Consider the following 10187-nt stretch of genomic DNA (forward strand, 5'->3'; position numbering starts at 1 on the left):
TTGGGATTATGAAGTAAAGATTCAATGTTGTGGGTTTGCTTGGCTGAGGTGCGGTGTGCTACATCTTTCACCTCGCAAGTTACTCACAAAGGTTTGCTTTCTCTCAAGTAGAAGATAAAGAGGAAAAGCTCATGCATGGGGTAGTTATTGACCATCCCGTCCCCTTCCCAATAAGGCAAAAGTCATTAAGCCTGAGCTGCATTTTGAGGCACTATGAGCCATCTTTGTGTTTAAAGGTGTAATATTCAGCTGGACTTATTTATTTATTTATTTATTTATTTATTTATTTATTTATTTGACAGGGAGAGAGCACAAGTAGGGGGAGCAGCAAGCAGAGGGAAAGGGAGAGGGAGAAGCAGGCTCCTCCCTGAGCAGGGAGCCCCCAGCTGGACTTTAGATTGAAACTTTTGTGTTAAACCTGAACAAGAAAACATTTGCACCATAAATGTCAGACTATCAGAACAATGATGCTAAAGAACAAGAGTTGGGGCACCTGGGTGGCTCAGTCAGTTAAGCATCTGACTCAGTTCATGATCTCATGGGTTGTGAGGTAGAGCCCCGTAGGCTTGGTGGTCAGAGGGGAATCTGCTTGAGATTCTCTCCCTCTGCCCCTCCCCCGACTCGTACTCTCTCTCTCTCTCTCTAAAATAAATAAACAAGTCTTTAAAAAAAAATAAAGAACAGGAGTTGTCCAGACCCAAACGGTAATAGCTCTGACATTCACCCCAGATAGCCCCCCAAAAAGGGACATTGTGAGATGTGAAGTCAAAGTGGCAAATTTGGGAGAGAATATGCTGTTGGAACTGCATATATTAGAGAGAAACCAAACATATGCAGCATTATGTAAGTCTACCAAATTGAGTAAGTCTGAAGTTGTAAATCAGATGTCACTTAAAACATAACCTCTGCAGATGTCTAGTCTCTGAAGAAATTAAAGTTGTTCCTGGATGGGGACAGAGGTCTTGTGACCAACAGGCTTGCATTCACTCAGGGCTCTCTCAAGCTCCACCAGTGCCACCAACCCCCTGCGACTTAGTAGCCTCTGTGAGGCTGGTGATAATGTAGGCTTTAGAGTCACTGATATCGAATACTTGCTACCAGAAACATGATCAAGTTGTGAGAAGTATTTCTTAAGGTACCAGATCAAAAGACTTCCATCTGTGACTAGAGATGCCAGTGAAATGGGACACGCGTGGAACCCACAGAACAGAGCAGCCATCAAGTGACTCCCATGTTAGGGCTGTTCATGGACTCCAGGTCACCAAAATGGTTTTTCCTTTGTTTTTGAGAGCCACCTCACAGCCCTGGAGAGAAGAGCAGAATGGACAATGGTGGCAATTCATAGGCCCAATTTATTAGCACATGTTGGTGAGCTGGGGAACAGGGCACTGCCTGCTTCTCCAGACTGTTACAGCAGGCATCTCCTGGGAGAGAAGACAGCAAGTCTGGAAGGGCCAGAAGCCCCAGGAGCGGAGCTTCTCAACCTTGGCTACACATTAAGTCACCTAGGGAGCTTTCTAAAAATACCAATGTCTTGACTCTCCCCTCAGAGATTCACATTCTACTGGCTGGGGCTGAGTCCTGTGCAGAGGAACTTTCTCAAACAATACCAGGTGGGTCTAATGTGCAGCTAGAGTTGAGACCTCTGATCCAGATTAAAAGCCTGTATTCCTAATTTATAGTCAAGATTTATTAAGCCATCTTAGACTTCAGCACAATCTTCAGAATTATCATTGTTGGTGAAGCTAATCTGAGGATAAGAAAAAGGTCATTCATACCTGTTCTCCAAAAGCAAGAATAAATAATCCAGCTCAGACTGAAGATTCTGGTGTAGATCTAGGGGAGAGAAGTGATCCAAAATACAAAATTGGACCCAAGATAAGCAAGATCCCACTGGTTTAGATAAAGCAGGGTCTGAAACCTGAATAGGGCCCCCTCCCTCCCAAAAGTTCCATTGGGAGACTATACATACTAATTTGCTTTCAGTTGAATAGGAGGACTCATGACGGCTGGCAGTGAGTTTTTTAGCCACTCATACCCTAGCATTTTGGAAACCCAGACAAATGTACAGAAATGAAACCTAAAATGTTACGTCCAAACATGGCGATGTTCTATATGGCCTGGGTTTGTTTCAAGTTGTTAAGGAAGCCTGCCATCCAGCAAGCAGCCTGCCGACATAAAGATAGCTACTTGGTGAACATTTTCTCATTTCCACATTACATAGAGCAGAAACTGTGGAGTGTGCCACTCTCTGGCTCTAAGGTATGTGAGAAGAAATCAAGATGAACTCAGCCAGGCTCAGCCTGGCCTGGCCTCCACAATGCCAACAAAGTAATTAAACTCATGTCAACAGGAGAAGGATGGAGATTGAACTGGAGAAGTATTCTTTGGGAGCCACTATCAAACACGGGGACTCTCTTTACAGAAACTTTCAAATCTTCCTCAGGAAAAGTGTAACAGGGACAACAATTTTACAGTAGGAACATTGACCGTCTTCCCTCCCTCTGTTCGGTTTCTAAGGGAGAAAGAGTCCTTTTCATGGCACAGTTCTGGGGTTTTCCTTTGTTGTGGAGAATCCACAGGTAATACACAAAGAGATTAAAAAAAAAAACAAAGTAAAGAACACAGAGATTCCAAGTTGGAAGAAGAGTTAAGAGGGCAAGAAATAAGCTATATGGACTAGATATTTGAGGGGATTTGAGAAGGTTGGAAAGTGATAGTGGGAGAGATTTTCAGAGATCTCTTACCGGCAGTGTAAAGTTTATTAGAGAAGTAGCAGTAGGGAGAAGGGATATTTAATATGTTAGGTAGGCATTAAAAATGCATTTTCTCTTTGGTTTTTCCCAAGAGACCAAGTAAAGCTGTAAATTACTCATCATGAATGTTGGCTGCTGACCTAGATTTCTTTGGATAGATGCCTTGCAATAAATGGATCACATGAAGTCCTGATAAATTAAAATTATTAGACTTAGAATTAATTATTAATATCAGAGAAAGATTAAAGAGGCTATCACATTCATAAAACAAGAATTGCCTGTTAAGAAATAAACCAATTAGGGGCGCCTGGATGGCTTAGTTGTTAAGCATCTGCCTTCGGCTCAGGTCGTGATCCCAGCGTCCTGGGATGGAGCCCCGCATGGGTCTCCCCACTCCGCAGGAAGCCTGTTCTCCCTCTCCCACTCTCCCTGCTTGTGTTCCCTCTCTCACTGTGTCTCTCTCTGTCAAAAAAATAAATAAAATCTTTTTTTTAAAAAGGAAATAAACCAATTAAAGATTGGAACAAAAAAATTGAATATCAGAAAACGTTCTAGCTGAAGAACAAGTTTTTCTGAGTGATTTTCTCAGAACACAGTGCAAAAGGGGAACAAAAGAGGTGAAAATGTGAAAGAAAAGTTAAGAGAACAAGGACAAATTTAGAAGTATCAGCACTGATCTAATGAAAATTCCAGGGTTGCTAAAGGGAATAGAGGGGAGAATATAATAGAAGAAATGAGAAGAAAATTACCCAGATGTGAAAAAGAGACACTAGCTTTCATACTTAAAAAGTCAATCCAATGCCAAGGAGGATAATTTTAAAAATATTTATCTGGATCTATTATGATGCAATATCAGAACACCGAGAATAAAGAAAAAAAGTCCTTTAAATTCCCAAACAGTAAAAACATATTGCCTTCAAAAGAACTAGAATAACATTATTGTCAGATTCTCATCATGGCCTCTAAATACCATAAGAAAGGAAATAATGTATCTTCAACTATCAAGAGTGAGAACAGAATAGACATATTCAGACATGCAAGGACTCAAAGTTTACCTTCCCAAACCCTTTTCAGGAATTTAGAGGATGTGTTCCAGCACGTGACTGCGTAAGCCTAGAAAGAGAAAGATATAATATTAAAGAAACGGTAAATATAACCAGGAAAACAAATAGAAATAATTCAAGGATAGCAGCTGCACAAATAGACTTGGAGAGAAATCAAGCCAGTTGAAACAGGGGAAGGAGGATCCCAGAGGAAAAAAATTTGTGAATAAACCCAACCATCCAAATGCTGAATTAAAATAAAGAGCTCAAAAATGGCACTGCAGTGGTACAATGACAGGTGAGGAACATTAAATATAAATTTAGAATTAACACTAAACTAGAAATTATGTTTGTAGAATAGAATGCAAATTTCAAACACCTTGATGAAGTGAAAAAAGGAACCCATGAAAGATGGAATGTATATTTTCTATTTGGGGAAATAGTAAATTAACTTGTATACAAACTCTTTCACAAAGTACAACCAGAAACGCCAGGTAAGGCATTTTTCAAAATCTGTTTGAAGGTGTCAGACCCAATGCAATGAGGACTTGAGAGCCAACATAAAACAGAGATGAGAAACATACAAAGATGAGACCAACATTCACTGCTGACTTCTTTTCCCTTTGAGGCATTAACTGATTCTAAAAAAGCAGCTGAAAGGCGGAGAAGCTTAGCAAAAGCGATGACTCATAAACTGTGGAACTGAGCAGTGCTTCCAATAGTCTCAAAGGGATAGGGGGGAAATTAAAGAGTTTAGGGTCCACTAAGGAAAAGGGACACTGATAAACACTTCATGTTTTTAACTGAAATCTCTGACAGACCATATATTAGGAATAAGAATGAATCAGAAATGAATAAGCCCTCAAAAAGACTTACTCCCAGATTCAAATCAGTTTAATCCCTGGTTATATTAAGGAGAATTGCGTCCCTTTCAGCTTCTAGCCTGAAGCTAAAAAACAAAACAAAAAAAACTATTATAAGAAAAATAACACTTTACAGTGAATCAAGTTATCTCTATAATTTTCATACATAATGTCAAACATTCCATCAAAAATTATTAGAAGGATTCTGGCCAAGATGGAGTAAGAGGATTAAATTTACCTCCCCACATGAACCAACCAGAAGATAGGAAAAAAAAAAAAAAGAAAGGAAAAACTAGGTTACAAGACACCATCTTTAAGCAACAAATGACAGTGATGGGGAGAACTGAGAAACAAACAAAGTGATTCCTAGGACTGCCCCACATTACTACCTTGAGTCTTGAGCTCACAGTGCAGGAAAGAATTCAGGCATAGCGTGGCAACCTCCCCAAGTTGAAGAGACAGAGCCAAAAATCTAGGGAGACCAAAATGGCGAGAATCTGCTGGAATTAGTGCCAGAGAGGAAAAAACTGCAAAGACACTGAGAGAACTCCAACTATCGACAGAGGCCCCCCTGAGTAGTCAGCAGATTGCTAATCAGCACAAGCATGTTAGCAAACTGCCCAAGGCCAGGGAAAAAACTAAATGAAGAGGGAACAGTACTCAAGCTTACACAAGGCCAACAATACTGCCTGTTCCCACCAACCAGACTGGACAACTTCAAAATTCACAGGGAATTTGGCAGAGTACTCAGAAGAATCTTGGGTCAGTCGTGGAGATAATTAACCCTAGACTAAACAATGTTCTGGTCCTGTCTGACAAATCTTTAAAGCAAGATCTGAAAGGATCAAATTGTTTCCAAGTGACTTAACTGTGTCACAGAATAAAACTCAAGAATGTTTATAGGAACACAAAATTATCCAGCACTCAACAAGGTAAAATTCACAATGTCTGGTGTCCAGTTAAAAAATTACTAGGCATGCAAAGAGGCAGGAAAATACAACCTAAAATGAGGTGGGGGGAGGGAATAAATCAACCAAACCAACCTAAAATGACACATATGTGAGAATTAGTAAACAAGAACATTAGAAGAGTTATAACAGTATTTCATACCCTCAGAAAGTTAAGACATGGAAGATATATATATGTTTAAAACACCCAAATCAAGCTTCAAGAGATGAAAACTACAATGTCTGAGATGAAATTACACTGGATAAGATTAATAACAGATTAATAATAGCCAAAAAATTTCCAAATATGATGAAAACTATAAATTCACAGATCAAAGAAGCTCAGTGACATCCAGGCGCACACACACACACACACAAACCATGAAGAAAACCATTACAAGGTACATCATAATCATATTGCTCAAAACCAGGGATAAAGAGAAAACCTTAAAAGCATCAAGATAATCAAAAAATATGTTACACAGCATATTTCTCTTTGGAAAGATGCAAGCAAGAAGACAGTGAAGAAACATCTTTAGTGTATTAAAAAAATAAAAGTCCACCCAGAATTCTATGCCAAGTGAAAATCTTTCATAATGAAGGGAAATAAAGACTTTTTCAAACTTACGAAAGCTGAAAGAAGTCATCACACAATGGGGAAAGGATAGTCTCTTTATAAACGATGTTGGGAAAACTGGATCTCAAAGAGATACCTGCATTCCCATGTTCACTTCAGCCATTAGTCACAATAGTCAAGATATGGAAACAACCTAAGTGCCTGTAATGAATTAATGGCTAAAGAAAGTGTAGCACACACGTGCGCGCGCACACACACACACACACACACTAGAATATTATTCAGCCTTTAAAAAAAAAAAAGGAAATCCTACCATTTGCAACAACATGGATGAACCTGGAGGACATTATGCTAAGCAAAATAAGCCAGACACGGGAAAAAAAATACTGCATGATCTCACTTATATGTGTAATCTAAAAAAGTTGAACTCATAAAAGCAGAGAGTAGAGTGGTGGTTGTCAGGGACTAAGAGGTGGAGGAAATAGGAAGATTTTGGTCAAAGGGTACAAAGTTTCAGTTATGTAGGATGAATAAGTTCTGAAGATTTAATGTACAACATAGTGACTAGAGTTAATAATACTGTATTGAATACTTGAAATTTGCTAAAATAGTAGATCTTAAGTGTTTTCACCACACACACAAAACAGGTATCTATGCGAGGCAATGGATATGTTAATTAGCCTGATTGTGGTAATCATTTCACAATGTACATGTAGATCAAAACATTACATTTTACACCTTAAATATGTACAATTTTTATTTGTCAGTTATACCTCAATAAGGCTGGGAGGGAACAAACAACAGATAGGATGAACAGAAAACTAGCAAAAGATGATAGACTTAAACCTAATCACATCAGTGTTCACATTAAATGTAAGTGGTCTAACCACCCCATTAAAAAGGAAGAGATTGTCAATTTAGATTACCAATAAGGAAGACCTAACTATATGTTGCCTATAAGAAAGTGACCTTAAATATAAAGATACTTGGTTAAAAATAAAAGGATGAAAAAGATATACCATTCTAATACTAATAAGAAACCTGGAATGGCTATATTAATTTCAGACAAAGCCCATTTCACAGCAAAGACTATTATGAGCAATAAAGAAGAGCATTTCATAATGATAAAGGGGTGAGTTAATTAAAATGGCATAAAGGTCCTAAACATTTATGTATCTAGTAACAGAACTCCAAAATACATGAAACAAAAACTAAAAGAACTGCATGGAGAAAGACAAATCCACAACTGTGGTCAGAGATTTCAATATTCCTCTCAAAAATTTATACAAGTAGGCAGAAAATCAGGAAGGATAGGAAAAATTTGAACAAAACTACCAACCACGTGGACCTAATTAATTGACACTTACAGAACACTCCCCCAACAAGAGCAAAGTACACGCTCTTTTCAAATATTTGGTAACTAAATAACACACTTCTATATAACTCAGGGTCAAAAAGGAAATTAGAAAGTAAACTGAACTAAATGGAAAAGAAAACCGCATTTCAAAATTTGTAAGATGACACTAGAGTAGTACTGAAGGAAGTACTACTTTAGGACAAAATTAGAAAAGAAGAAGGACTCAAATCAATGACTTCAGCTTCCACCTTAAGAAACTAGAAAAAGAAGAGAAAATTAAACCCAAATTAATCAGAAGAAAGGTGATACAAAGATCAGAGCAGAAATCAATGAAACAAACAAACAACAAAAAAACCCAAGAAAATAAATGAAACCACACGCTGCCCCTTGGAGAATTTTAATAAATCTGATAAGCCTCTAACCAGACTGATTAGGGAAAAGAAAAAGGAAAGAAATCATCACAAGATATGAAAACCACAAACCAGCATCCATCATGAACAAAGATACAAAAATTCTCATCATCCCTCAAACCAGCTCTCCTCCCCATATCTCTGCCAATATTCATGCGTCGCCATTTGAGTCATCCTCAAAACCCACTTTCTACTTCTCTTTTTCTCTGCTCCCACATGCGACCAATCAGCCTGTCTTCAATTGTCTTTTCCCACTCACTGGTTTCAAGGCTGCCCCTGCTTTCCCTTCCTATCATCCCTGCTGTAGCTCAGGTCCTTCCTATCTCTTGCAGTAGCCCTCGAATGGCATCCTCCTCTGGATCCAGCCCATCCGTACGCTGGGACAAACCGTTTCGACCTTCCAGCAACACCATTTTTGCTACCACCTTGAACTAAGTGCTTTATGTCAACAAGCACTAACCACAGTGTGCTATACATAATCAGCACTCAAACATTATTTGCTGAATGAAATGAACGGTGAGCTCCTCAGGGCAGGGATCATGTTGTTTACCAATGGATACTCATGATCCGGCACAGTGTACATGGTAGCACTCAATAAATGTTTGACTGACCGAATAAACAAAAGGATGCCACTTGCTGACTCAAACATTTTCAAGGGCTCCCTCTCCCTATTGAATATTGATTCAAACTGCTTAGTCTGGCATTCAATACACTTTATAAAATATTTCTGTATTCATCAGGGCTCTTTATGTTTTGAGAGATTAAAAGTCCAATTCCGAAGAATTTATGCATAAAAGAGGACATTAATTGGCTTGTGTAACTAGAAAGTCTAAATATCAAGAACAGGATCAATTGAGCCAATGGGTTTGCAGTGGGCTGTGGCATCCCAAGGTGTCTGAGGCAAGAGCTCGGGGGGAAGTATGCACAAAGTTAAGTAGAAGCTGAGGAATCAGAGATGATGGGGAGCAGTGGGGAGTAACTGATAGGTGCTTGAGGCAAATCCTGGAGTCTGCAATCCTCGGCCATGCATGTGACCAGAGCAGCTCCATTAAAAGCAGCTTCAGCGGGTAATTCCCCTGGTGGGTGTTAAGGACTAAAGGCCAGGACCACTCAACCTGGGGTGCGGGTAGAGGGAGGAGCTCAATAATGCCACACATTCTACCCAGTAAGAAAGACATTTTCACCTGATAATACCTCCCTTCCCACCCAAGGGAAAATTATTTCCTTCCTGTCAAAGAAGAACATCAGGGTTGCTGATGGCCCTGAATAACTTACACATTCATATGCCTAATATCAGGGCCCTGCACCAGAGGACTGCTTCCTGCGCCTTTCACTGCTATGATTTCCTAGTTGTTTCCCTTTGTCAATAACATGGGCTTTCCCCAAATTTCAGAAAAGAGTAGTGATCCAGCGTTGATGAAAACAAGTCAGATTTTTTGGAAATGTGTGTGCCCCCAGGACCCAAAGCTAGAACCTGGGGTTACAAAGCCAAGGCAATAGAAGCACCACAAGATTTATGTTAACTGTAAATACTCCAGGAGTTTCTTTATGCATATGAAGGAGTACTGTAGTTCAAAAGAAAATTCTAAACAAAAATTTGGTAAATTGAATCCAACAATATATAAAAAAGAAAGGGCTTCTACAAAAAACTCCACATCTAAAATAATACTTATTACTGAAAGACTGAATGCTTTACCCCAAAGAGCAGAAAAAGGCAAGGATTTCCAATAAGGCCAGAAAAAGAAATTTCACAGGATGGGAATGTAACAAGTAAAAACATGTCACAGATGACATGATTGTCTATGTAGAAACTCCCAATGACTCAACAACAAAAGCTCCTAGAACTAATAAGCAAATTTATAAAGGTAGCAAGTTTCAAGTGTCAAGATACAAAAGTCAATTGTATTTCTATATGATAATAATGAACAATTACCGGGAGCAGAAATTAAAAACACAATATCACCACAATAACTCCCAAATTAAGTACTTAGGTATAAATCTAACAAAACATGTATAGGATATGGGTGCTAAAAATTACAAAATGCTAATAAAAGAAATTTTAAATAAGTGGAGAGACATGCCATGTTCTTGGATCAGAAGACTTAATAAAACTAAGATGGCAATTCTTATCACATAGATCTACAGATCTAATGCAAACTCCACTCAAAATCCAGGGGGAAATTTTTGAAGATAGAGACGAGCTTTTCTAAAATTTATAAGGAAATACAAAGGAA

Source organism: Halichoerus grypus, chromosome X, assembly GCF_964656455.1.
Source record: "Halichoerus grypus chromosome X, mHalGry1.hap1.1, whole genome shotgun sequence".
Taxonomy (NCBI): domain Eukaryota; kingdom Metazoa; phylum Chordata; class Mammalia; order Carnivora; family Phocidae; genus Halichoerus; species Halichoerus grypus.